The sequence below is a fragment of the Copadichromis virginalis genome, linkage group LG11 (genome assembly GCF_057382275.1).
Source record: "Copadichromis virginalis isolate Kocher_CV1m ecotype Utaka linkage group LG11, C_Virginalis_male_GT1.1, whole genome shotgun sequence".
Classification (NCBI taxonomy): domain Eukaryota; kingdom Metazoa; phylum Chordata; class Actinopteri; order Cichliformes; family Cichlidae; genus Copadichromis; species Copadichromis virginalis.
In genome coordinates, this window is record NC_140628.1 from 29,541,543 (window position 1) to 29,566,531 (window position 24,989).

A 24,989-nucleotide genomic window follows, 5' to 3' on the forward strand; every position below is an offset into this window, starting at 1 on the left:
CACAAGTGTGTGTACATTTAGGCCCCTAAAACCACTTTTAAGTTAAGAATGAGGCGTTTTCACCTGGTAAAGCTACACACAAGATTTTTGTGCATTTTTTAAAATTTGAAATATGTTGTTGACATTTTATTTATTTATTTAAATTGACAGATTACAGACAACAAATGGAAAGAAATGCAGCATACGGATTTGTACCATTGAATCTGTGGTTCACACTTTTAACCTCAAAGCCAGCTGGATGCCGGCTTCATTTACTGTAGTTTTTGATGCTGCAGGATTAAACAGTGAATAAAGTTAACTTTATTTGCTGAAGAACATCTTTTTTCAGAGTTGTCTTGTTCCAGAGGTAAGCCCTCTCAGGCCTTGACTTTCCTTTGGGGCAGCTGCTCGGCTTTATCCCACTTGATTGCTCTCTTGGCTGTGACAAAACACAGATCTTCAAATACACATACACACACTCCAGACACACACTCCAGAGAACTTCCACACTAAGGCCCCACCGCAAAGTTATTAATGAGCTGTTTAATTTTAATTAGATAGTAATTCATGTTAATGCCTGCTTAATGGAGCCAAATAATTCCCCTCGGTCACTCGGGGTCTTTATGCTTCGTTTACCAGCCCCTGCAGTTATTCTCTGGCTTTTGTTTTTATATTACATTTCCAGGTCTTTTTTTCCAAGCAGTGAGTGAATGATGAAACAGTAAAAACAGGAAACATATGGGGTGACTGAAGCGTTTTAGTGGGTGTATGTGTGTGTTAAAGAGCGCTACTGTGTATTTTTAGAGTGGAAACTGGTGCCAATATGTTTGTGTTCATGCCTCTTCTATCACTACATCATTTAGTTTAAGGATTGTGCGTCTGCGTGTGTGAAAACTTGGACTACACAGACACACACACATATACTGACCCAGAGTCCACTATAGTAAATGCCTTAAGTCAGCCTGAAGAAAAGGTCAAACTCAGTATTGAACGCTAAACAGGGTTAAACCCTCAGGTTGAAGTACAGGTACCAAGACATTTGCAAGACAGAGGTTGTGACCTTTTTGTCCAGGCCAGGCCTCAAGGTAAATCTCTCCCGCCTCTTGTCACGTGCACATCTACTACACTGCTCCCCACCTAGGGATGCATTTGTTCGAGACAGCCCCCAGGGGTTCAAACATCGGTAAGGGTGTGTAGGTGTGACCACACTGGCTTGGACCACCCCGTATGTGTGTGTGTGTGAGAGAGAGAGAGATCTGGAGTGGAGAGGTCAAGGCTGTTGAGTCTGTCTCGGCTCTGTCTGGGTGCCTCGGCTCTAACGGAGCACTAAGCTGAGTGGTTGAATTGAGTTAGTGGCTACAGACAGGCTTTTAATTGTTGATTGACCAGTCTGAGTGCTTCCTGGGCTGGGGTCATTGCAGAGAGCAGGTGGGGAGGTCCCCAGGCCCCAGCAGCAATTTCAGTCACATACACCCAAGTGCTGCAGACGGGTGGAGAGGAGGAAGTGTAAAGGTAGTTAGGAGAAGGCGAGGAGAACAAGTGAGAGCTGAGAGACTTTAAAAACTTGGAATATTTGTTGTGCTTTATTCGTTTTTACATGAAGTCTGATCTGTGGATTTACAGGGGCCACACAATTCAAGCAAACAGAAACGCATATTGGTGAAGGCGTTAGAGTGACTGCGAGCAAAGCAGGCTTTGAGGTCCAAAGATTAGCAAGTTCAATGTTTACCCCTCCACAAAATCTCAGCTCCTTCATCTGTTTGACAATTACAAATTTACTTTGTACCCGTTCCATCCACTTCTTTACCTCTCTACTCACTCCCTCTTTATCCTCTTCTGTCTCCCCCCTTCAGCCCTCTTTCCTCTAATTCTGCACAGGGCTACAAAAGCCCATTCTGCTGTTTTAGTGGGTTAGCTCTTCTCGTCTCTCCTCCCCTCTTCTCCTCCTCTTCTTCTTTTCGGCTCACAGCAGGTGCCCGTCCTCGGCTAACATTTGTTATCTCTAATCCTGCAGGTTCGGCGCACAAAAAGAGCGTAGTAAACTCTCTCTCAGACCTAATCCCACCAGTCCTTTTTTGATGGCACTCCCCCTTGCCCTCCTCTCCTCTTTTCTCCCTTCACTATCTCTCTTTTAGGCTGCTGGGGGGACACTTCACTTCTCTGATTGCCACATAGCTTTTTATCACCATGGCCTTCAATTTGGGGGGCAGCTGTTGGTAGAGGGGGTGTCCTTTTTTTCCTCCCCTTCTTTATACCTCTGATTCGAACTCTCTTTTTCCTTTCTCTCTCCCTCTGTCTCCTTTTTTGGCTTCTTCTCCCTTTCTCTCTGTATCATTTACAGTCATTTTCTGGCAATTAAAATGGAGCGCTGCTGCAGGATTTTCGCCTGCAGTGCAACACTACAGTGCTGATGAATAATTCTTCACCCTGCAAACTGGAAAGCTAGCCTTTCTTTCATGTTGGCCCTTTGTTGATTTACCATTAAAACTTACTGCACCGTGCTATGAGTGGAGGACCCAGCTCTGCGGGAACTGGCAAAAAGCAAAAATGAGGATGAAGCAGATATGTGTATATATGCCTTAGGGTCTTTTTTCCCAGCTTAGAATGAGGAAGTCACTGAGTTATGTTTGTGTGTCTTACATATTTGTGTTTATGGTTCAGATTTATGGTGCGTGAGGCCTCCTTATTTAAGTCCACTGTCTTGTTCTGTACCACTTAGTTGTTATGTTAATTTTTCTTATCAGTGGTTTTCATTATGGAGCTTAGATGCATTGTGTGCACGATTAGACGGTCATTCATCTCTGTTTCCCGCACTCACACACACACACACACACATACACACACACACTCTCTCTCTCTCTCTCTCTCTCTCTCTCTCTCTCTCTCTCGCTATCACACACAGCGAGCAGTGACTGATGTGTGGATAGAGTGTGTGGGGTGCTTTGGCTATATAGGTAGTGTGGTGTTGGCAGTATGTTAAATGATGTAGGTCTCTAGGCCAGCCCAGCTCTGGGTGACTTTCTGTTAGCAACATCCCACTGTGGTCTCTTTACTGCTTTAAAGAATTTTATCTTTGCTGTCCAATAGACAAAAATAAAAATTTCGATTTGGCATGTAAAAGTAAAAAAAATGCAAAATGACTTGTCAGAAATATTACGACAAAATTATGACATAGCTTTACACAAACTAGTCTGCAGAAAGTGTGTTTTATGCTACAGTGAAAAGGAGGTTAGTTCAGAGGTTTAGTGTTTTTTTGTTCTTTACTTTAGGTCAACATTTCTTGTCAGAAAAAAATACATTGCCACTAATACTCCATCCATTCTATTTATTTGAACACGAAAACAAGATTTTAAAGGTACTAAACATGTTTCCAGATATGCCCGTGTTTACATACTAATGAGAACATTTTACCAATTATTATTATCATTATTATTATTATTAGAGTGATTAATATATTATCAATTAAGCAGATTTATTAGGATTCCCTGACCTGCTGCATATATGCACATAATAGAGTGTCCAGATGCACTTAACCTGATCTGAGACCCATCAACTTTTTTTTAATCCTCTTGTGGTGTTTTGAGATACACAATAACACCTGATATCAGCAGTATGAATAGATTTTACCTTTTGATCTCACCCGAAGCCTACTTTAAGTTAGTCTTCAACTTGCAGTCAGCTATTTTAGTGGTCTTAGTGACTCTTGTCTTCTAGCAGGAGATTATATTTATTTTACACCAGATAAGTGTAGCTTCAGAGAAGTTTGTCCACTTAAATAATTATAATGAATGAAAAAGTCGTCTGTGAAGTTTAAGAAGCTTTAACCCTGCCTGGAGGGGTTGAATTAAGGTCTGAGGAGAAATATCTTCCCGCTATGTCATCTGGCTCACTAGTTATCCCCCAGTCAGTTATATTGGCTTCAGCATATTGAACAGCAAATGTGAACACACACTTATTCGGATTTACTGACAGGCGCACACATGAACAAGCAAACACTGGCATGCACACACACGCACATACACACACACACACACCAACATGCACACAGTAAACAAACAAACACTCTATTTTTCACACTGTCACACTCACATGGACACAGTCATGCACTGAAGAGATAATGGTGGCCAGAGGCGGTCTGAGTGCCCCCCCCCCCCCCCCCCTCTCTCTCTCTCTCTTCGTGTCTCTGAGGCAGAAAGCGTGCTCTGGTCCTCACTGTCTGTTAGATTTGATCACCATCACCCAACTGCAACGGACAGTGCACAGCTCAGCTCATTGAAACACGTACACATAGAGCCACTGTGCCAGAGGATATTACATGCAGTGTCTGACACCTCTAAATAAGTGTTTACTCCTTGTGTGTATGTGTGTGTATATTGGAGCGTGTGTGTCTATTTGCATTTTGTTTGCTCGTATGGGTGTTCCTCCATCCATAACTGTTTGTGTATGTGTGCACGCACACACGCCAGACAACAGCCCTATGAAATGTATCCAAAATGATCATCACCCATCGTCTGCTTCTACACAACTGTCTCCGTCATTAACATACGCGGCATGTAATTCCATGTTCAACTGCTCATTTGGATTAAAAATGTCTACATCATATGTATATGCCAGCGAAGTACAACTGAACTGTTTGCTGATTAAGTGAAACAATCTAAATAAAAAAGAAATGTGAATGAAATTTTGTCTGATGTGGAGTTTTTAGAGGCGTTGTGAGAGCTTAAGATACGAGATACTTTTTTTAAAATCATGCTGTATATTTTTATTTTTATTGTTGCCCCCTTTTTTTTCGCTAGTCACATAAATACACAAAGATATATCTTATTCAGCGGTGACAGACAAGAGCCTGCAAACTGTGTCTGTATATGCCAACATGTAACTGTGTGCATACATATATCTCGGTCTGCATAGAGATTTTAATAAGACAGAAGAGAGGGGGGTACAGTAAATCCTACATCAGAGCACGCCCATCTCTGAGACCCGAGGGTGCCATTCTATGATTGACAGGTCTCCTTTCACTGGCGCTGTTGGACGCTGGGATGGATTAGGGCCGTCTCGCCCTAAAGGGCCATTGTGGCTCCACGTCTCCCAGCTGCTTCAGCATGCACCCCTCTCCAAAACTAAGGAGGGGCTCTTGTGAGCGAGGCTGGGTATTAGGGTGATGAGGTTTGCATGGCACGGGCTCGCTGTGTGAGTTGTTAAAACAGCAGTATGTTACCATTCGAATGAATAGTCTGTATTGTTTTATTTGTGGAAGTATTGCATTAAAGCCACATGTCTGATTGTTTGAACCTGACTTAAAAATACATCCTAACTTCTCTCAACTAGTCTCCATGCTGACGTAAGCCACATATACAGTAAATGCCAAGTGTGTTGCTGTAGTGGCCTGCAGCTCTGCCTCTGCTCCGGTGAATACTGGAGGACCCTTGAACCCAGGGATCGTATTCATAAAACCACAATGAGCAAAGAGCTGATCCAAGTGACAAAATGTTTAAAAAATTGCTTGCATTGTCATACTTTCTAAGAAATTCCCCTCACAGTCCTGATTAGATGTTGGTAGAGGTAAGTTATTTGCGAAGCATTTTATAAGATAGGTCATAGTTTGAAAAATTGTTGATGGGACCTTTAATTCAACAGTCTTAACCAAAGCAGAAAAAGAGGTATGAAAAATATTCTCCAACTGCTGAAGGACAGTGAGGTAATGAGACGTTACACAATTGTGCAGAGATAATGTTTGTGGTCTATCTCATTTGAAATGCACACACATCTTCCACTCAACACTCAGATATTTGGAAGCTGGAAAAAGTGCAACAATGCAGCAATGATGACTCGGATCTGTCGCAACCTTCCATCAGCAGAGTAATCACACAAACAATTACAGCGCTTTCACAGTTTCACACTGTGACATAGTTCATTTCACCACAGAAATTGGTAAAAGCTGAGGCTTTTTCCTTCCCATTTCCCACGTCGTTAATATCAAATAGATTAAATGCTAAAATTACCAGCATGGTCAATAAACATAAGCAAAGAAATATAACAAGCACGAGCGTGTGAATAGACCACTGTGCAGGTAGGTCATTGCATAAAATAAAACAGCATTCAAATTAAAATAAAATAGCTTTAATGGAGACTAAATTGTATGATGAGACTCACTAAGAATGAATTTAGATTTTTCTCATGTGTCAGATGCAGCAAAGAGCTCATCACACCTCCACATCCTCAGTTTCAGCTCCATCAGTGTGCCACTGTGCTCTGTGAATTTTCCTGAAGCACTCCTATGCTGCAATCTCTTTGGCAATAGGAGCTCTCTAAGAGCATTCTTCTCATTTTTGGAAACGCTTTCCCATATGTGCGAAATACTAGTTTTTGGTATAATCATCACTGTCATTAGCATTGCTCCCTTTTAAAAAACATAAAATTGTGTTTTAAGACTGCTGATACAATGTCTTTCAACATCTCTTCTACATGATTTTTTCTTTTCTTTTTTATAATAGGTATATAATAAATGATAGATGATGATAAAATTATTATAATGTCCTATTATGGTGACTTAAGCCAAACCCCCAAAATCTAAACCATTAATTCTGAGTGTGAAAATTTACAGAGCGAATTAGAACAAGTAGTGCTTTTGGAAATAAATGTAAGTGATGGAAGCACCTTTGTGCGTGTATATGCTTCCATATATGAGAGGAAACCTGAGAGAGGTGATGGGATTTCACTACATGCAAATATGTGCCAGTATTTTGACCTTTCCAACCTTTCTCCTTCTTCCCTGGGGTTTTCCATCCGCTTCCAAAGAGGCCTTGTGGGGAGTTCCCAACATGGGATCCTTCTGGGTTATGAGACCCCTGGCGTGTGTGCTGGGCAGGGCGGGCTGGCACTGCGGCAGTACTGGCACAGAGCTTTGCCAGGAAAGGCAATGCCAGAAGCCTGCCACACTCCTGCTGAGAACCTCCCAGGCAATTAGACTGCTGCAGCAGTGAGCTGCCGTCTAAACTGTAAAGCAGAGGAAGAGAAGACCGGCGATTAGCAATGTACACCAGTTTGTGTTGACACAGCCAATCGACTGAGTGTAAACAAACATATTGTTTCTGGTTAAAGTGAGCATACTGTTAACATGCAGCCCCCCAGCCCTACTTGTAAGCATTTTGTTCTCAAAGTGTGCGCCACATAATAAGTCCTTGGAAGAAGTGCCTTGATGTGATATGTGCAAAGGGTGAAAAAAGTTGCCCTCCTTCTATCCATGTCCCTGTCACCCAGCGGAAAAAGGAGTGGATCACTCTCAGTCTCAGTGTCTCTTTTCCTTTCTCTTCTTTCCATCTCTCTGTCTGATGAAAGAGGAGCTATGATCGTTTCGACAACAAAGGGGCCAGCCGCTTGTGTTTGGATGAGACTCTCCTTTCTTCTCTCCTTCCTCCTCCTTCTCTATCTATTTCTTCTAACCCCCTCTGATCTCACTTACTCTCTCCTTCCTCTATGCCACCCCCCTCACCCCCCCCCCCTAACACGTTCCCTCCCTGCCTGCTCTATCTCTTGCTGCCTGATGCTACTCTCTGGCGTTGCTCCTCCGTTCTTCGTTAGGGCCTCAGCGATACAATCAGGGGATGGAATTAAAAATCAGAAAGTGTCCTTGTCGAAGAGACACCCCGGATGGTGCACTTTGATGTCTCCTCAGAAATTTGAAATTCATATGTTGTCACACTTGATTTTATTCCCCCTTACTCTCTCTCTCACTCACTCACTATCTCACTCACTCCCTCTAACTCTCTCTCACTCTTTTTCTTTCAGCTTTTTTCCTTTTCTTCTTCTTCCTACTCCTCTTCTCTGTCAAGTGCCATCATGTACTATTCAGCAGAAAGAGAGAAACGAGGAAAACAGAAAACGTAAAAAGCATTGTACAAGTGTTTCTGAAAGACCTTTCTTGTCTTTTATTTTTTATGTTTTTACTTTCTGAAGAAGGCGGGAAGATATAATGAATCATTCAATTTCCTTTTGATTGTAGGTGCTGGGGCGCGTGGGTTTAGAGGTAGAAGACAGGGAGTAGGGGACCACAGGACGGGGTGGAGATGTGGCGGCGGGCCACTTTGATGTGATTTCAGAACTCTGCGCCAAGTCAAAGCTATTTGACAGAGTGAGGAAAATGTGGCTGCCACACACTAATACACACACATTCTCAGTCAGGCACATAATATCTTTGGCTGGAACCCCGACAAAAACAAATAAATGTTCGTGAGTTTCTTACAGCTCATGGCTTCCTCAAGCCTTCAAAATGAAGGACAGGAGTCCGGATGTAATCCTGTTTGGATTACAATGAGGGAAACATCAAAATATTATTTTACCACTAAAAAAATAATGTGAGTCACCACGCGCATATGTGTCGAAAGCATTGTTGAGATCTAAAGGAATTTCTTGTAAGAAGCATGGAGGAATAATTAGATTTGAGTCAATGACATTAATAAACAGTATCCATCCAAAATTAATCTAAAGAGCTGGATTGTGGTGTGACACATTTCTGGACATATTTCTCATTCTTGTCTTCAAGAAAATGAGGGGGCACATCACTGGGTCCTTGATGGGCCCCTCCCACGACAGTTACAAATGGGCACGAAGGTGGGGTGGCGAGGACTGGGGGATTGGGTAGGTGGGGGGTGGATGAGCAGGATGGGGATGGAGACGTGGATGGGGAGTCCCATTGGTCCACTACATCCCAGATTCATCATTAATCACTCCTGCTAAGCCCCTCACACCCTTCTACTTCTCCTTGCCACCCCTGCCTTCCGCCCACAAGACCCAGTCCCCAAGGTGATGGCAACCCCCGCCCTCGACACGTACAAAAACACAAAAACAAAACAAACAGACCAAAAAAAAACCCAACAAAAAAAGAGAAGAAGAAAAAACAGCACCACCCACAACACTTGCCCCGCCTTAAAACAACAATTTCTCTGATCTAGCATTTTGGGGAAAGACACCCTTCTTTGTCTCGAGATCTCTTCCTTTCTGTTTATGTCTCTATATATCCCCCCTTTGGTCCATTCCCCTCTCACTCTCCATCTGTGTGTCTCTCCCCTCCACACCCCCCTTCCCGGTACTTTTTTCTCTCTTCTTCTTGTTTTCTCCCTTTCTCTTTGTGAAAAATGGGTTTTAATAAAAGCTGACAGAGCAATGAAATTAAAGGAGTGCATCCCATGGCCAGCTATAGCTCCAGCCTGAGCGTGGCACTGACATATTTAAAAGAGGGCCCTAATTCAGTAGCCTGTGTGTGTCTTACATCACCAGGGCTCCTCTGTGTTATCAGAATCATTATTACTCCTTTACACAATACTGTTAAAAAAAACAAAAAGCATAGTTACAGCTGGCAACAGAAGAGACAAACATTTAGCAGCCCCCTTCATCCTTGTGCCATCAGTGACCCCTATAAAACAGTTTATTCCATTGACCCTATTAGCAGATATTAGGCCCGTCTCCCATGTTGCCTCATTATAGCCCTGGATCATAAAAAAGGGGGTCGGAATGGAGGAAGTTGTTGGAAACAGAAAGGGAGCGTGCGTCTTTTCCAGGGGAATCCTTCCATAAGGAATAACTGACGTGGAGGACTGACCCACGCCTTGAGAGCTCTCACTAGACGTTAGAAAGCATTGTTTTGTTGGATTACAGGGTTAGGAGGGGAACCTAATCCCCTAATTTTTAATCTCTCTTGATTCCAGAGGGATGCATAAGAGACTAGGCGGCTTCCCTGACACAGCTTGGGTAGGTGGGTTATAGAGTGGAGGGGGTGAAGGAGGGCTGAGAGGATAAGTGGGAAGGTTTCTTAACAAAGGGAATGTGGTAGTATTGCTTTAAGGAAGTGTGAGAACAACAAACAGAAATCTTTCAATGCAGCAACAGTGGGTATTTTTTAGTCATTGTCAAGTCACAAATCACAAAATGCAATAAAGTGCTAGAAAAGTTGCCAAACTCGAAATATCGGAAGTGAAATCAAAGTAAAGCGATAGCAGCTTATGGCTTCCTTGTAACAGGAGTGATTCCAATTCTATTTGCAATCTGTGCACTACACAACATTCAAAATCGCCATGTGACAGTGATAACATATCCTTCTCCCAAAACATTTCTGCTTTGTCATTTCATACCCTCACCACCATGTGTCTGGGTGTGTGGATAATTTCTCAGACAGCTTAGGGTGACAGGCTTTTGGGACGAAGGGATAAGTTGTCTGGGAGCTCATCCCTATAATCTGTGAAGGATATACAGGGCCTCCCCAGGCAGAAAACAGGGACTGTTCACCTGCAGCATTAGCTAAATAAGATTAGAAGCTGGACTGGAACCCAAACACTCGCTGTGGGCCAAAAAATATATACGAGTATATACAAAATCACATAAGGGAAATGTGTTTGAAAATGTGAAGCTGAAAACACAGTTAATACATTTTGGAATGGGATTTCAAAATCCAGTTGATGCACAAAACATAGGAAGGAGGGACGTAGAGACATCAAACCTCCACATGGGTTCAACTGAAGGCCTCTTTCAAATGTAAAGTTAGCCATGGAGCTGGCAAGAGATGGAACAAAAAAGGATAGAAGCAGGGATGGAAAAAGGAGGGTGGTCACAAGGAACACAGTGAGTTAGAAATCATTGCGTCCAATCACGGAGTAACCTTGGGCGGCTTCCAGCATGACTGAGAGAGTGAGTGAGCGACGGGTCTTGGAGCCTGGCCAAGCGAAGCCTTTTGTGCCAGCAGCCGCCACATTCCAATCAGCCACGGATATTTATACTCCGGGCCTAATTGAAAGGTTGGCTTGTGAACCATCTGCATGCACCCCCACTCCAACACACACCCACACACACAGACAGACACACTTCGTAGTGCCGAGACGCATCCTAGACACAGTTAGCTTTGACCCACAGAGGTGAGAGGCCATTCATACTGCAGCTAACATCCCAACAGAGCAAAATTGCAAAGTTGTGGCAAAACCCCTGCTAGCAAAGGTTAAATTTGGGTTTTATTTCCCTTGTATATTTACTTCTAGCAATTAGAATAAGCCAAAAGGACCCTGATCAGGAAGTTAGCCATTGCCCCAAGCCACTGCCCCAACATAAGCCTATGTTCCTTTCAGCAGGCTCAACATTCACATAATAGCAACATGGGGTAGATAGGCATGGGAACTCGGCTTTTTATCTACTGGTAATTTTGACAAAGTGGGCCAACGAACCTGCAGTCAGTAATACTGTGCAGCTGAGGGAGTCTGGCAGTTGATAAAAGAAACTCAGCACCAGGGTGAGATAAATGACTTGATGATTGATTACTGCCTAAAGCAGAAAAATGAGCAAAGCACAAAACTAGTCAGTGTTTGTGTCGTGAACATTTTCTCACAGTAGCTTCTTTATATCACACAGTGATGACTGGGTTGCTGGTGCATTTCAGGTAGGTTTTATAAGTCATCAGATAAAGGCTCAGTGTTTTCAGTGGGATTATATCCACTCCTGCACGCCGTAGCTTCTAGCCTGATGCTGAAAAGCAGGAAAAGATAACTGTGATAAAATGGGGAGTAAAGTAGTTGTATGGTAAAGACTAACTTCAATTAATATATTTAGTTTTAACTTACCGAGAATTCAAATAAAATCTATTCTTAAATATGTTAGATACAACTTTATCTAAGTAACTAACAACATGCCAATAGCAGGACTCCAGGGAGTCTTCAAACTGTGAAACACAAATATCAGACTTCTGTTTCACAACCACTAAAATGCACCAGAGGCTCATGGGATCGGGTAACTAAACCCACTGATTAATGCACAATTAGTGTTGTGTTTTGTCAGTTAACAGGATGGGATGATGGAGTTTACAGCAATGGTGAGGAGTGTGTTAAAGCTCTCGGCGGGCATCCAGCTGGCCCTTTGCTCATCTCTGGGACGTGTTAGGCTTCTATTGCCAGCTGGCACTGAAACACACCGCCATGTTCATTCATGACAGGCATCTCCAAAAACTTGTGAAAAACCTGGTGATTCTTGAATGCTCCTTTTGCAAGATGCTTTCAAAATGTGCAAAAAGGAAAGAAAATCAAAAAAGAAAGGCAGGAAGAACACCTTTTATGCCTTTTAAGCCAAGGACATTTGGGGTGACTTAGAAAAGATTATTCAATATGCTGCCCAAAGGATTATTTATGTGTCTTTCTATGACGCGTCTCACATTTACACTGCCATAGAAAAAAAAAGACCAAAAAGCCTCATACCCACTGTCCCTGTCATATGCTACTGTATATGCTAATTGTGTCCCTACCTGGAGTTTCTTGTATGTATTAAATAGAAAATGATAAAATTAAGAAATATTTTAAAATGCCAGCACGAAATGGTTCATTTATTGAGTGCGATGTTGATGGATGTTCATGCTTCTGAATAACAAAAAACAATGGAGTTGATAAAGCCGCTCACAGCTAGTTTTTTTTTTAATGTGGAAACAGCCTTGACAAGAAAAGCCATTAAGTAAAAGTTATTGACAGTGCCTGCTTGCATCTTTTTGGTTTAAAAAAATGCTGTTGTTTGTCAGTGGTGGTATTTTTAAAGAGAAAAAATATGCTTGAAAAGTATCAAATTTCAAGCAATAACTTAATAAGTTATTATACATGAACTTTTTGATATTATGGCAACACGTGCTCTAAACATGTAAAATTTCCACTCAAACTAAAACTCACATATAAATAAAAATAAATTAAAATGCACGATATGTCTCCCTCTGAAATATAGTGCAGCAGATGTAAAAAGAAAATACCACAACACCTAACAGTACATAGTGTATATGATATAAAAGCCACAGAGTATTGCATATTTGCAGTATGTATTTAGGACAGAGCTGCAGCACGCACAGTCGTTCTTTCAGCTGTACCCAGAGTACTGACTCACTGAATTTCGGCATTTTACCAGAAAACAGAATCTTCGACATGTTCCTGGGGAACGAGGACACTCTGCCAAATGCAAAATCATCCTCTGTTCTCCCTTGGCTTGTGCCTGTGATAAATCAAAATGCCAAACAACAATTAGCACTCAGTTGACACTCTATTCACATCCAACAGTTAATACACGAAGTCGGCCAAATGATGTCGAACACAACTCATTGTCTTGCCAAGTGCATCTGCTATTATCAGCAGTGGAAATCCATCCACTTGTTGTATAAGCTTGTGAAAACAAGTCTACAGGTCCTGCCTGAACAAATGGTGTTGTATAATATATCGCTGGCACTGCAAATTTACACAACATACATACCGTGAAAAACCATGAGGGACAATTAATCCTCAACTGATTATATCAATCCAAGAATATGAACTCACTCATATGCCTTACAGGTCAGACATACAGCAGTGTGTCCCCCTTCTTTACATTCAATAGGAAATCATTTGCTCAAAGCAATTCCATACTTCAATAACAACAGCGATAAACAACACTCATCCGGTCTAATCTCTCTGCGGACCACCCAGCTCAATCCATTAATTACCTAGACTGTGCGTTTTCCTTCAGGGCATTAGTAATGATCTTTAAATATTAATTTATCTTTGTCCAGGGACTGATGCGAGGGCCTTGTTGTTGTCTTCTGGATTTTTAGTTGTCAAGTCAGAGACGCTCTACTGTGTGAGGTAAACCTGAAGAGCCAGAGGAGGTCTTAGGCTGTTTGGCTAACATGTGCAAATAAAGAAGTATTCTTTCTATATCACTTCTCCAATATTTCATCTTGACATTTCTCAGTTTCACAAAGAAAAGGACAAAAGTTGGATTTATGGTTACTGTTGCAGAAAGGTTCTGTGGTTTTTTGTTGTTTATTTTGTTTTTTTTACTGTGGGTGGCTCATTTTGTGCTGAGTAAGAGATTGCACCCACCAAATACAGTTTAAAGCCCCTCAAATTTGAACTGAGTAAGACACAATTCAGTCATGCCCTTTGATCCATTTTTATTAGAGTTGTCATGTATTCAAGGTTCATTTCAAATACACATTTGATCCAGAGCTGTTTGGGATTTGTCTGCGTCTAAGTAAGTGTAATTTATGGGAAGTGAAGAAGAAAACGAGGCCAAAAGAAATTCAGAGAAACTTGTCGAAAATGACAAAAAATAACAACACGAAGACTTACACTAGGCCATGTGTCTCCTGACCATCAGTGGGGCAAACAAACAGGAATCACAACATCTGAGTTAAGATCAAGCTTGTGGAACCACCAAGTCTACAGAGGATAGTATCTATCTTCGTTTAGGCTGTTTTTAATAATTAAGCTAGTACATTTATTTATTACTCTTCTCCACTGAGATACCCAGGTGAGTTGAGTTTCTCTCGGGATGAATGCTCAGGAGAGGTGATGAGGGAGTGGAAGATTCCTCTCTTTTTTCTCTTCACTATCTTGCATTGCATTAGTGTTTGTAGCCCAGAGCAGAGGAAGCGAAGAAAAAAACCTCAGATTTGGCCTGTGTCCACCTTACCTGTGAAATATCCAGCATCAGCATATTCTGCAGAGCTCCAAAGGGCCAAAAGCAAAGAACGAGGGGAGGAAAAAAGATGGAGGCAATGAAGCTACTTGTCTGATGCATTCTAAATAGCCTAATTTCTATTTTCTTTTAAATAGAAAATAAACATGAAACTAATTTCATTAGTGTGAGTCGAGCAAGTTAGGCTTAGGCTGAAGAGTGCCTGATACCCTTGCTTAGTTTCAATATTTGTTAGATCTTCAATCCAGCCGCATGCTGTGATCAAAGACTCCTTTCAACATCAGCCTATATTGAAAAGCACAGCATTTGCAAAGACATATGGATAGGTTTTAGTCTGTGTGCTCATCGTGCAATAGATATGGGTCAAAGGTGTTGTGTATACAAGTGCGTAAACAGTAAAACTTGATGTGTGGTTATTGATGTTTGTGCTTTATGATTTATCCACTCCTGCCTTGTTAATATCTCCTCTGATCCAAATTCAATCTGAAATATATTATTTCTGCGATCTTGGTATATCTAGTGCTCATCTTGCGATCTGACCACAACTTGACTGCATGCCAAGTCGGGGGGTGAAACTAGTGCAAACAGGGAACAGCTTAACAAATTAATACTCTGCTGCCAAGTCCTGGGAGGGAGGTAGAGGCACAGAGGCTTAAAGAGGGAGCTAAAAACCCCTGCTACAGACACAGAGAAACCCCAGAGGGTGAAGGGTGATGAGGAAGAGAGAAAGAAAAGCGAAGGTGGGAAAAAGAGAGAGGAAGCAGAGGGTAAAGAACAAGCAAGATAAAGAGGCAGAGGGAGATGGAAAGAGTGAGAGGCAGAGCAGGGAGAGTACAAAAATGAGGGAACAGAAGAGGCTTGATATGATTTCAATGGAATGTTTGTTGACAGTGCTCCGTGGCCCGGGGCCTTGGGATAAATGATTGAACACTGCGCCTGTCAAAGCCAGAGGATTTCTGTGGGCTTGTGTTTCTCTCCACGCTTTTTTGCTGGAGGGAAGGTAGCAGTCAACTAATTGACACAGAATTAAGCATGAAATGCACTAAGCACAGCCCTCTTCTGCCATGGCTGGCCTCACCACCAAAAAAACAGGCGCTCACAGCGAGTTAAAGGCTGCAGATAAAACACACATACGACCATATTAAGATAAACATCAGACACGTGCAGACATACAACCATGAATAGATCTAAACAGTAAAAAAGGAAATATGCATCCTAGCACATGGCCGACCATTCAATTACATTTGACATTTTAACACCCACACATCAGCGGGAGCAAAAAAAACACAGAGGATATTCACAGAGCACATAAGTAAACGGTATAGACTTTTTGTGTGACAAATTGCTCTATGAGAAAGTAATCCTTCAAGATTAACAGTGTCATTCTCTGCCACACCTTGTATATTATGCTCAGGGAGCAGCGATCTCAGCCGCAGGCTTCTTGCAAATGGCTTACCAGGCGTCTACTAACTGCTTTGCACTGACAAGCCAAACACGCAAGAGAGAGACTAAACTGAAAGGAGGACAGGGCAAACAATCAAGGGGGACAGTTAGAGGAGGGAAACAAGCAGGAAAGCAGTGAAAAGAGAGAACAAACAACAAGTAAGTAAAAAGAAGAAAACAAAATGTGCGTGTGTGTGTGTGTGCAGGGGGGCTGGAAAGGTAATCTGCAGCACTGTGCACAGGTGCACAGGTAGGCTGTTTTCCATACTTCAGCCTGTGATTGAGCAACGCAAAAGGCGATTAAAGTCTAGCGCCACAGACTGTAAATAAAAAGCATTGCCTGCTGTAGCTCAGCTAGTAACACAGTGGTATACAAGGAGTCTTAGCTCATTAAAACCTAGAGCTGCGACAACAAAAACAGCATGACTAGGAAGCAGTTGTGTAGGGTGGGTGCACTTTAAGAACAGAAAAAGAGAAGAGGGGGGGGTCCATACACGTCTCACAGAAGTGCCAGTAATGCCCTTGGACATAGCCAAGTCACGCATCTCCTTTTTCTGTTGTCTCCACTGGCCACGTCGCCACGTGAATACCCTTGTGAAGGAGGTCGAGACAGGAAGAGAAAGGGAGAGGTACGGAAGGAGGGAAGAGAGGCTACAGGTCAAAGGACCAAACCTATCTTGCTGACTACCAACCAATATGGAGGTGTCCTGTGCTGTCTTGGAGGAAACAGAGGGGGGAAAGAGGAGGAGAAGGTGAAGAAGAGGAGGAGGTAAGCAGGGAAAGTATGAGGGTGGATGGACTGCAAGGCGGATCCCCAGGGTCAATTATCCCTGCGAAGGAGGTACTGTAGCCAACACTCTGCATCTCATTTGCAAGGCAGCAGCAAAGGTGCACCTGAGCTCAGCTAGTGAGTGTCCTGCCATAGCACCAAGGCAATTAATGTCTTCTTTCAATGACATGTGCTTCTCAGTGTGACAGTGGCTGGCCAGCTGTGGGCTGGGCCAACTGGCTAAAAGAGAAGGCCTCAGCAATGCCTCCTGTCTTCCCACAGAGACTAATTTCAGATAGAGCCTCTCCCCTGCTCCACCAACAGTCTAAGAGGACCTCAAGCCCAAATGCACATATTAAATCACACACACAAAGAAATTCATGCCAAAAATGTTGCATGAGCAGTGCCACAAATTAGAAGATGAACACACTGACATGTATATTGCAAAATTACAGCATAAAAATAGAAAGATAGTAGTTAAAAATGTATAAGATTTTATTGTTAGTTATTTATCAACTTTACAGTTCTTGAGTTTTTAGAATTAAAAAAACACATTGACAGTGTTGATCTGCTAAAACCCTTAAAAGTACTGGTCCATAAAGCCCTGATTTTGTGCTGTTTGATAAAAGCTCATGGAGTGAATGGAAAGAGATTGTCCAATAGGGGGTATCTATATGCTCTTTCAATATTATACATATTCCAAATGTAATGCATAGGTGGCCTGATCGTTGCATTCAAAGAAATGTCAAAGGTCAACAAACACACTAGAAATAATCTGCTGTGTGTCATAAATATCAGCAGTGAATTTATTGGGATCCCTGCCAGCAGATATCTCGCTCGACCGGATCGACTGACTGAATTTCATCAACATACTTAAGCCTGAAAAGACAAATACATGCTCGCACTACTAGTCCTACAAATCACCATAAGATGACCGGCTCAATGTAGTAGGATGTGTAAACACTGGATAAATAAAAACTTGACAAACTTAGATAAATAAAGAGTTCACAGAAGATAAAGTTAGAGATTATAATAAGAATAATAAAACATACCAACACCTTGAAAGGGACACAAGATGAGATAGACATAATTATATATTTCACAGTAAATATATATATATACATACATACAACAGGACTTGTGTTTATTAGAAAATAACAAATGAATAATAAAAAAAAACCCTCATAAAATCACGATGCTGCCTTCTGCTCTGTTGGAGTATTGAAAGTATATGGAAAATTCATGTCGGGTGTATGTATGTTACTTATACACCAAAGTCACCAAGTGTGTTACCATGTAATCAAGTCATGACCTTGTATGAGACCTCATTGCTGCAGGGCATTGCAGCAAGCAAGGCTAACATGGGGCTAATGAGGGACATTCATTGCATCTGGGTGGAGCGGAGACATGCAAGCACACTCATACACACATATTCAACAGATCCATCCTTCCGATCACTGCTCCCTATAGCCCTGGAGCTCACAATGAAACCCAGTGTCTCCCTGAGTGGGAAGCCTTTGCTTTCCTCCCTGACCATTCTCACTCATCCGCGACCGAAATAGACATCGCTTTGCTTCCCTGCTCATTCTCCTAGTCAACTTCTGGTTGACACACACTGGATGAATGACTACGTCCTCCTGCTCGCCTCAGTCGACTACTGAGGTGCAGTTCCGAGTTGTCGAGCTCGCAACAGAGAGAATAAAGAACAAGGGAAGTTGGGTTTGGCTTGAGTGTGGAAGGGGTGTGGGCTGGAGGGATCGGTAGACACTTCATGCAGGCACACAAACACACATTTACACACTTACAGCAAAGCTAGCTGGCTTTTGACAGTAGCAGAGTTATTATGGCGAGGTGAATATTACCCCCGTGGGACTTCATTTACCTCCAGCATATTCACTGAGTTTCTCTGTGTTTTACTGCTCCTCATAATCCAAGCCAACCACACACATGCACAAGCACATATACTTGCACTCACATCACCATATCACACACTATTTTTATGTCCATGAATGTTGTCAGGGTTATTATTGAGATCATTATGGGATGTGGATTCAGATTCCCCCACCTACTGCCCCCGTTCCCCTCTCCAATCCCACCCATTTTGTTGCAGTTCTGAATCTTAGAGACCTCTCATGAAAGGTTACTAAAGCTTTCCGATTTGAGCTTCTATTAATCAATAAAGCGTACAGTCACACACAAACACACACACACACAGACATTCACATATTCAAAGAGGTGTGTTTGTATTTTGCAGCTTGTATTATTGTAATTCTCCTCTTGGTATTTAGCCAGTAAAGGTCACTGATGGACTTCTTTTGTTGTGCTGTTTGAGGTCTCTTTCGCCCATTGTGTTAACAACTCATTAAAAATTGAGGGACGTGAGGCGGGCAAGGAGACATTGCATATGTTTGGAAGCATTATTATTATTAAATAATCATGTTTGTCTCCTAAATTGAGAGTGACTCATGCCACAATATCAGTAATTAGATAAATTATTGATGGGCTAGCGGGTGGGTGAGAGGATGGTCGGTGGTGGAAATGGAATTGCCAAACCCAATTACTGTCTTTTCCTCAGAGTGGCCCCATTAGGGTTGTCACTTATACTACCAAATGGCGGTAGTAATAAAACCACAACTAGCACTTAACCACTTAATTAATAGTAAGATGATTAATATTTTAATTGCCCGGGATTAAATACCACTCGTGCCGAGAGTGAAGCTTAACAGGAGCAGAAGTTGACATCCTGTGCCCGCCGCTTAAAAACATGTCATGCTTTTCATCTTTTTCACACAGGCTTGAACATCGTACTTGCCCTAGCCAATCACAAAAAGATGAGGCAGGTAGGAGTAAAAGTAACTTAAATAAGTATCACAAAATGTGTTGGAATTTTTAGGAACTGAAATGCCTAAACCAGTTACACGAGATTTTATATACTGGGATGCCACAAAAAAGGGGTTGGTACAAGGCTGCCCACATCTAAGGTGTCTCCTGATGGTTACACTATACTATTAATATCATCATCACAAATCAATTTGGATGTTTAGACTAAATTTTTGCACTTTCCTATACTTGAAAAAATTGTTAGCTTGCCTTTATAGGATGATGTGAGTCTCTGACATTATTTTTGTTTTTTTCAAAGTCTGACCATGTTTGTTAAATGTGGTCCTTTACTTTGTTGTCCTGTACTCTGGATAATGCTTATATATGTGTCTGTCTTCTGACTCCATGTCACAACTGTGTAAGATGCAGTTATGAAGGTTTACAGGTGCGCAGTCAAGATCAAAATAACCCAACGATATCTGTAGTCTCATTCAAGGACAATAAGTAAAGCACATCTGTGATAGCGAGGCAGCGGGGGCCTTTGGTATAACCACTTCACACACCTGTCCCAGTCTTTTTATTTTGTTATCTATTTGGAACTCGCCACAGGAAGTATTTTGTATCTGTGTTTTAAAGTTTTTGAATATGAATGTGATCTGAGATTTAATTAGCATCACAGCTGGTGTAATCATATCCAAGGCAGTGTCTAATTAAAGGTATTAACAAAAAAAAATAACACTTTAACACAAATGCTTTTTGTAAAATATACAAATTACTTTATCAGCTTTTATCCCAAACTATGAAAAATGAAAATCAGTGCAACTATTTTTTGGATGTGGGTTATCTAGTGTTTTTTAAAAGCAGAAAATTGTGGCATAAATTTTAACAATCAAAGTTTGAGATATTACTTTTTTTGCCTACTGAACTACAAAAACAAACCCCAAGCAAACCTGCGTGCAAATGTACATACTCATGTATGCCACGGTAAAAAAAAGGACTTTCCCTCTTCTACTAATACCCATCAACCCTCTCTCTCAAGAGGGCATGCTGTCTTCCATCTACAACATGAATAAAACAAGTTATTCTTTTCTAGATAAACACCCTCCAAGTGCCCGCAAACAAAAGGGGGAAAAGACGCCAAGCTTTGGTTTTCCTCCAGCAATTGCAATGGAGATGGGCTCCCCAGACACTTGCTGGGCTCTGCAAAGTGGCCCTGCATTTCACAAAGTGTCTGCTTTGCCAGAGGCACAGGATGGAACTTTTAAGCACAAACAAAATCAACTAAATACCTAGCAAGGCTTGTTCGTTTGAACAAAGCGTATTATTCATTCACTTATCAATTCTTTATGTACATGGTATTATTAATCCCCCAGTGAGATTGAAGCTGTTTGTTCTTTTGAATCTACAGAATGACTCTGCTGGTAAGAGAATCATTAGGAAGTATCACTTTGGCCCAGATTTGACAAAGAAGCTGAGAAAGTGCATATAGCGGCAAACGATAAGGTTAAGCGTGGTAAAATGAGAAAAGAAACGTGGCGGACAAATTGAGGAATTAACAACGTGCGAGTGGGGAAAGTCTCCGAGGGCCCAGTACAGAGGCGAGACCTATTAGAGCTCATGGCACTAGGCAGCTGTGTGGTAATTATCATCATGTGTTTAGCACAGCGCCCTTAACCAGGGCAACATATAGGAATTCTGTTTTAATCACTTAGTTGGCCCGTTTGGTGTTGGATGCATGTGTGAGAAGTGGATGAGGAGGGGATTTCCATTAGTATGCTACTTTAGCATTAAGTGTCAGTATGCCAACTCAGGCATAGTTGGCACCTTGGGCCGATCCAGGTGTGTGACCCACTGTGGCTAACTTGGCCTCGCGTTGAATGAGGGTAACTTGGTGTCCTTGGGGAAGGTGAAAGAGTGACCCCATGAAGCTCCAGCTGGGTGCCTGGTGAGCATGTGGCCCAGATGTGTCTGTGTGTGTTTGCAAGAGTGTGTTTACATGTGATTGTGAGCCTTTTAGTGCATACATGTCTGCCCAGTGCCAGCTTTGTATGAAACAGCTGGCTCCCACCATCTGCTACTCCTCTTCATGAGCAGCTCCAGAATGTGTGTAGACTGGATGTGTGTGTGTGCGTCCCATGTGTTGATCCCTTCTTTTTCAGTATTATTCCTTCAACATTTCGAACAATTAAAAACATCATGCATAAATGTAATATCAAACAACTTTGAGAGGTTATACTGTGTACACACAAATCAAAACAAAACAAAAAAACATGCCATGTATGCAGTGTGGCTCCTTTCAAACAGAGAAACCAGACTTTGATTATTGGAGTAAGTAAAACAGTGAATGTACTTTTCTTTAAAAGCTACACTATCTAGTGTATTTTAGCTTTTCCCTTTGGTTGTTAATCATTTGCTCCAAGCAAGTCTACTCTATCTAACAGACTCAGGGAAAAAAGAGAAGGATTGGGAGGTTAGGGGGGGTTAGTATGCTAAAATCCACCCAAAACAAGACACAAGAGACATTCGGTTCTACTGTTAATTAGGGAGCCAATATTACAGGATAAATCAGAGATGGAGGGAAGGTGTGAAGGAGAGTGAGACGAGGGAGGAGGCACAGAAGTGGAGGAAAGGGAAGTGGGGAAAAGAGAGATTGAGAAACAGAGAGAGAGGGAGGGCAGGGTGTTGATTTGAGCAAGGCCTGGGGGCAGCCTACAGGGTAAAGAAGGGAATGATAGACTGGCTAACCAGATGTTGATCAGGCCTATGTAGCGCTCTTCTTTAAATCAATAGTGAACAAAAAAAGTGGCAAGAGAAATCCTGTAAGCTGCATACTTATTTGCTTCAAAGTCAGCCTTAAAAACCACCAAGTGTCACTTGACTTGAGTCTAATCAATTCTGCGTTTTGATCTAGAAATGGCTGAAACTTTCGGCGTTTGATGACAAAAAATGTCTGTTGTTAAAACGGATGTCATATACAGGATGCGTGTGCGCACACTGCCCAGCAAGTATGATGCTGCTCACAGAAGACAGTAATGAAAAATGATGTCCCTTTACCTCCCCAAATTTTCTAGAGTAACAGTGGTGGCAAAAGTGAGTAATCTGTAATCGGAGCGATGTGGAGGAGTGCAGTGCAGCTAATGCGACTAGACCCTGCTGTTCTCCGAGGAAGACTGCTGGAGGGGAGGAAGAAGACGAGGAGAAGGAGAGGCAGAGGGATGAGCAGGAAGAAGAACACACACAGAGGCTGTTGGGGGATCGCTTGCTCCAAACATAGCAGAAGGTATGGAACAAGGCGCACTGTGTGGGCCCCATTATTTTTACTCCCCATTCTCTTTTTCCCCTCTCTCCTTTTGAAGACGGCGGGATTTTTCTCCTCCTCCCTGACATAAAAGTAAACAACGTTGCCTGCAGGCACAATTTTCCTGGCAACACAATAACATGTGCAGTGAATTTATGATGGTCATCCATTAGCTCTTACCAAGGAAACATCACCCGTATCTGTCGTCCATCATTATAATAGAGGGTTAATGCACTGAATTTACATAAAAAAGTCATATTGTCTGCATGAATTATTTACACCCTCAGCTGTTTTTTCCAATTTCTCTCTTTTTTTCCCCTCTTCGTCCGCTCGTTCGTGGCGAGGGGGATTTTGGTCCAGAGTCTCGTGGAGAAAATCTGACAGTAAATTCCGCCGTGAGGTGGTCCTGTCGTCGCCACCTCCTTATTCCAATATTTCCCCCCTTTATCTGTCTTCCCACCCCTCCTACCCTCCATCTCATACTCCTATTCTGCCCTTTGAGGGACAGTAAGAACTGAAGGCATTGTGATGGGGTTGTTTATGGCCTCTGCTTTATACCGAGTCAATCAACACACTGAAAACTACTTTCACAGCTTCCAATATGTAAGCAGATTTCACTGCTGATCAGAGTCCTTTAGATTACCACCTACCCTCAATATCTGTCAGAACTGAGATGAATATATGTCTTTGTTAGCTAATTCAATGTCACAATCAGATGGCACAGTTAAGATTATTTAATCTTTAGTGGCCTAATCTGGTAATGCACACAAAATGATCACAGTGCCAGTCGTCCCACTCTAAGTGAATTATCCCGATATCACAACCCTGTAATGAAGGCTTGTACAGCGCTAACAGTTGCCTCTCAGACCCCGGGGAAAGGCTCCGTGATTGAGCAATTATGACAAGCTCAATTACTGTCATCATATTATCATAGCTAATCCAGCTCCGCCATGCTGCGCCTTCCACTGCACTGATCACAGCGCCTTTTTCACTGTCACTGAGGTGAGAAAGTGCTGTCACTGACACCGCTTGTGCTCCCATGAACACGCTCAAATGAATGTGGCAAATATGTCAATCTATTGGTGCCTGTCTCTGTTTCTATCTTTCTACTGGATGTCGCTGGGATGGATGTCTTAATTTTTTTCTAATTCTGCCTGACAGTGCCACAGGCACTCTTGCGTGCTGAGTTAAATTTGTGATGCGCCTTGACAGAGTGCAGGTTTTGTGAGTTATCTGCTCCCCTGATATGGCTAACGTGCTTCTGCACTGCCGCCACGACTCATATGGCTGTGCAACGGAGCAAGCAAACGGAGACTTACTGAACACGGAAAGAAGTGAAAAGGTTTCAGAAGTAATGTAATGTGTCTTTACCTCCTTACCTTTACAGATTAGTGACCTCAAGTTCTTACTGATAATGCCCAAGCAGGCGGAGTGACACAGGTCAGTCAGACAGATGTAGATGAGGAGGTCAGTGTGGAAGGAAGTCGAGCCAAACTTGCACAGAGCAGGTGTTTTGCAGAGACAGTAGGAGTAATGCCAGAGGTGCGAGGGAAGGCGGACGGATCAATTGGTGCTGAGCCTCAGGTACAACCCATTCTCATCCATATAACATCCCTTTATACTGCCTCTCCCTGCCCTGTGCTAATGTTATGTGTTTTCTTCCCTCTGTGCTCTTGTTTATTCCTCTCACTGGTACATTTCTCCTCAGGGGCCCGATCCCTTCTCGCCTCCAGGCCTGTTTCTCACCCCCGTTAAGGAGGTGGGGATTAGAGGTCAGGAACACCGCCACGTCCTCTGCCCGCATCGATCGCTGTTTCACAAAGTACTCCAGGCAAGTAACGACTTGTTAGGTGTAAGGCTAGGTTTGCGGCCTAATGACTTCCACTGTTGTCTTTTTTTGTCAGATATATCTGTCAAAACTCAAAAGTCTTGTTGTTTTAAGTCCTTAAGCAGTTATTACATTTACACCTAATGTAAACACGTTTCAAGACACATCAGGTTTGAAATCTTTCACGGGAAAGGAAAACATCTGTACACGTACACCACCTTGGCGCAACTTGCCAGGAAAGTAAACTAATCACTCACTTTGAAACAAAGTATCCCATGATGCTGAGAAGTGCTGAGAAGAATGCAAGCGGGTCAGCTTACTGTACAAATAAGGTGGCAAACAAATTTGCATGTCAAAATTAAAAATCAATGTGTTCCACCTCACCTAATGAC

At 42.3% G+C, this 24,989-nt stretch overlaps 1 long non-coding RNA gene across 1 annotated transcript in view; it reads right to left on the bottom strand.

Moving 5' to 3' along the window:
• Positions 1-6,746: 6,746 nt before the first annotated feature.
• Positions 6,747-24,989, bottom strand: part of LOC146698995 (uncharacterized) — a 218,389-nt gene continuing 200,146 nt past the window's right edge. The window contains exon 3 of the long non-coding RNA XR_014922917.1: positions 6,747-6,975. This is a non-coding gene — a long non-coding RNA (uncharacterized LOC146698995). The remainder of the gene's footprint in view (positions 6,976-24,989) is intronic.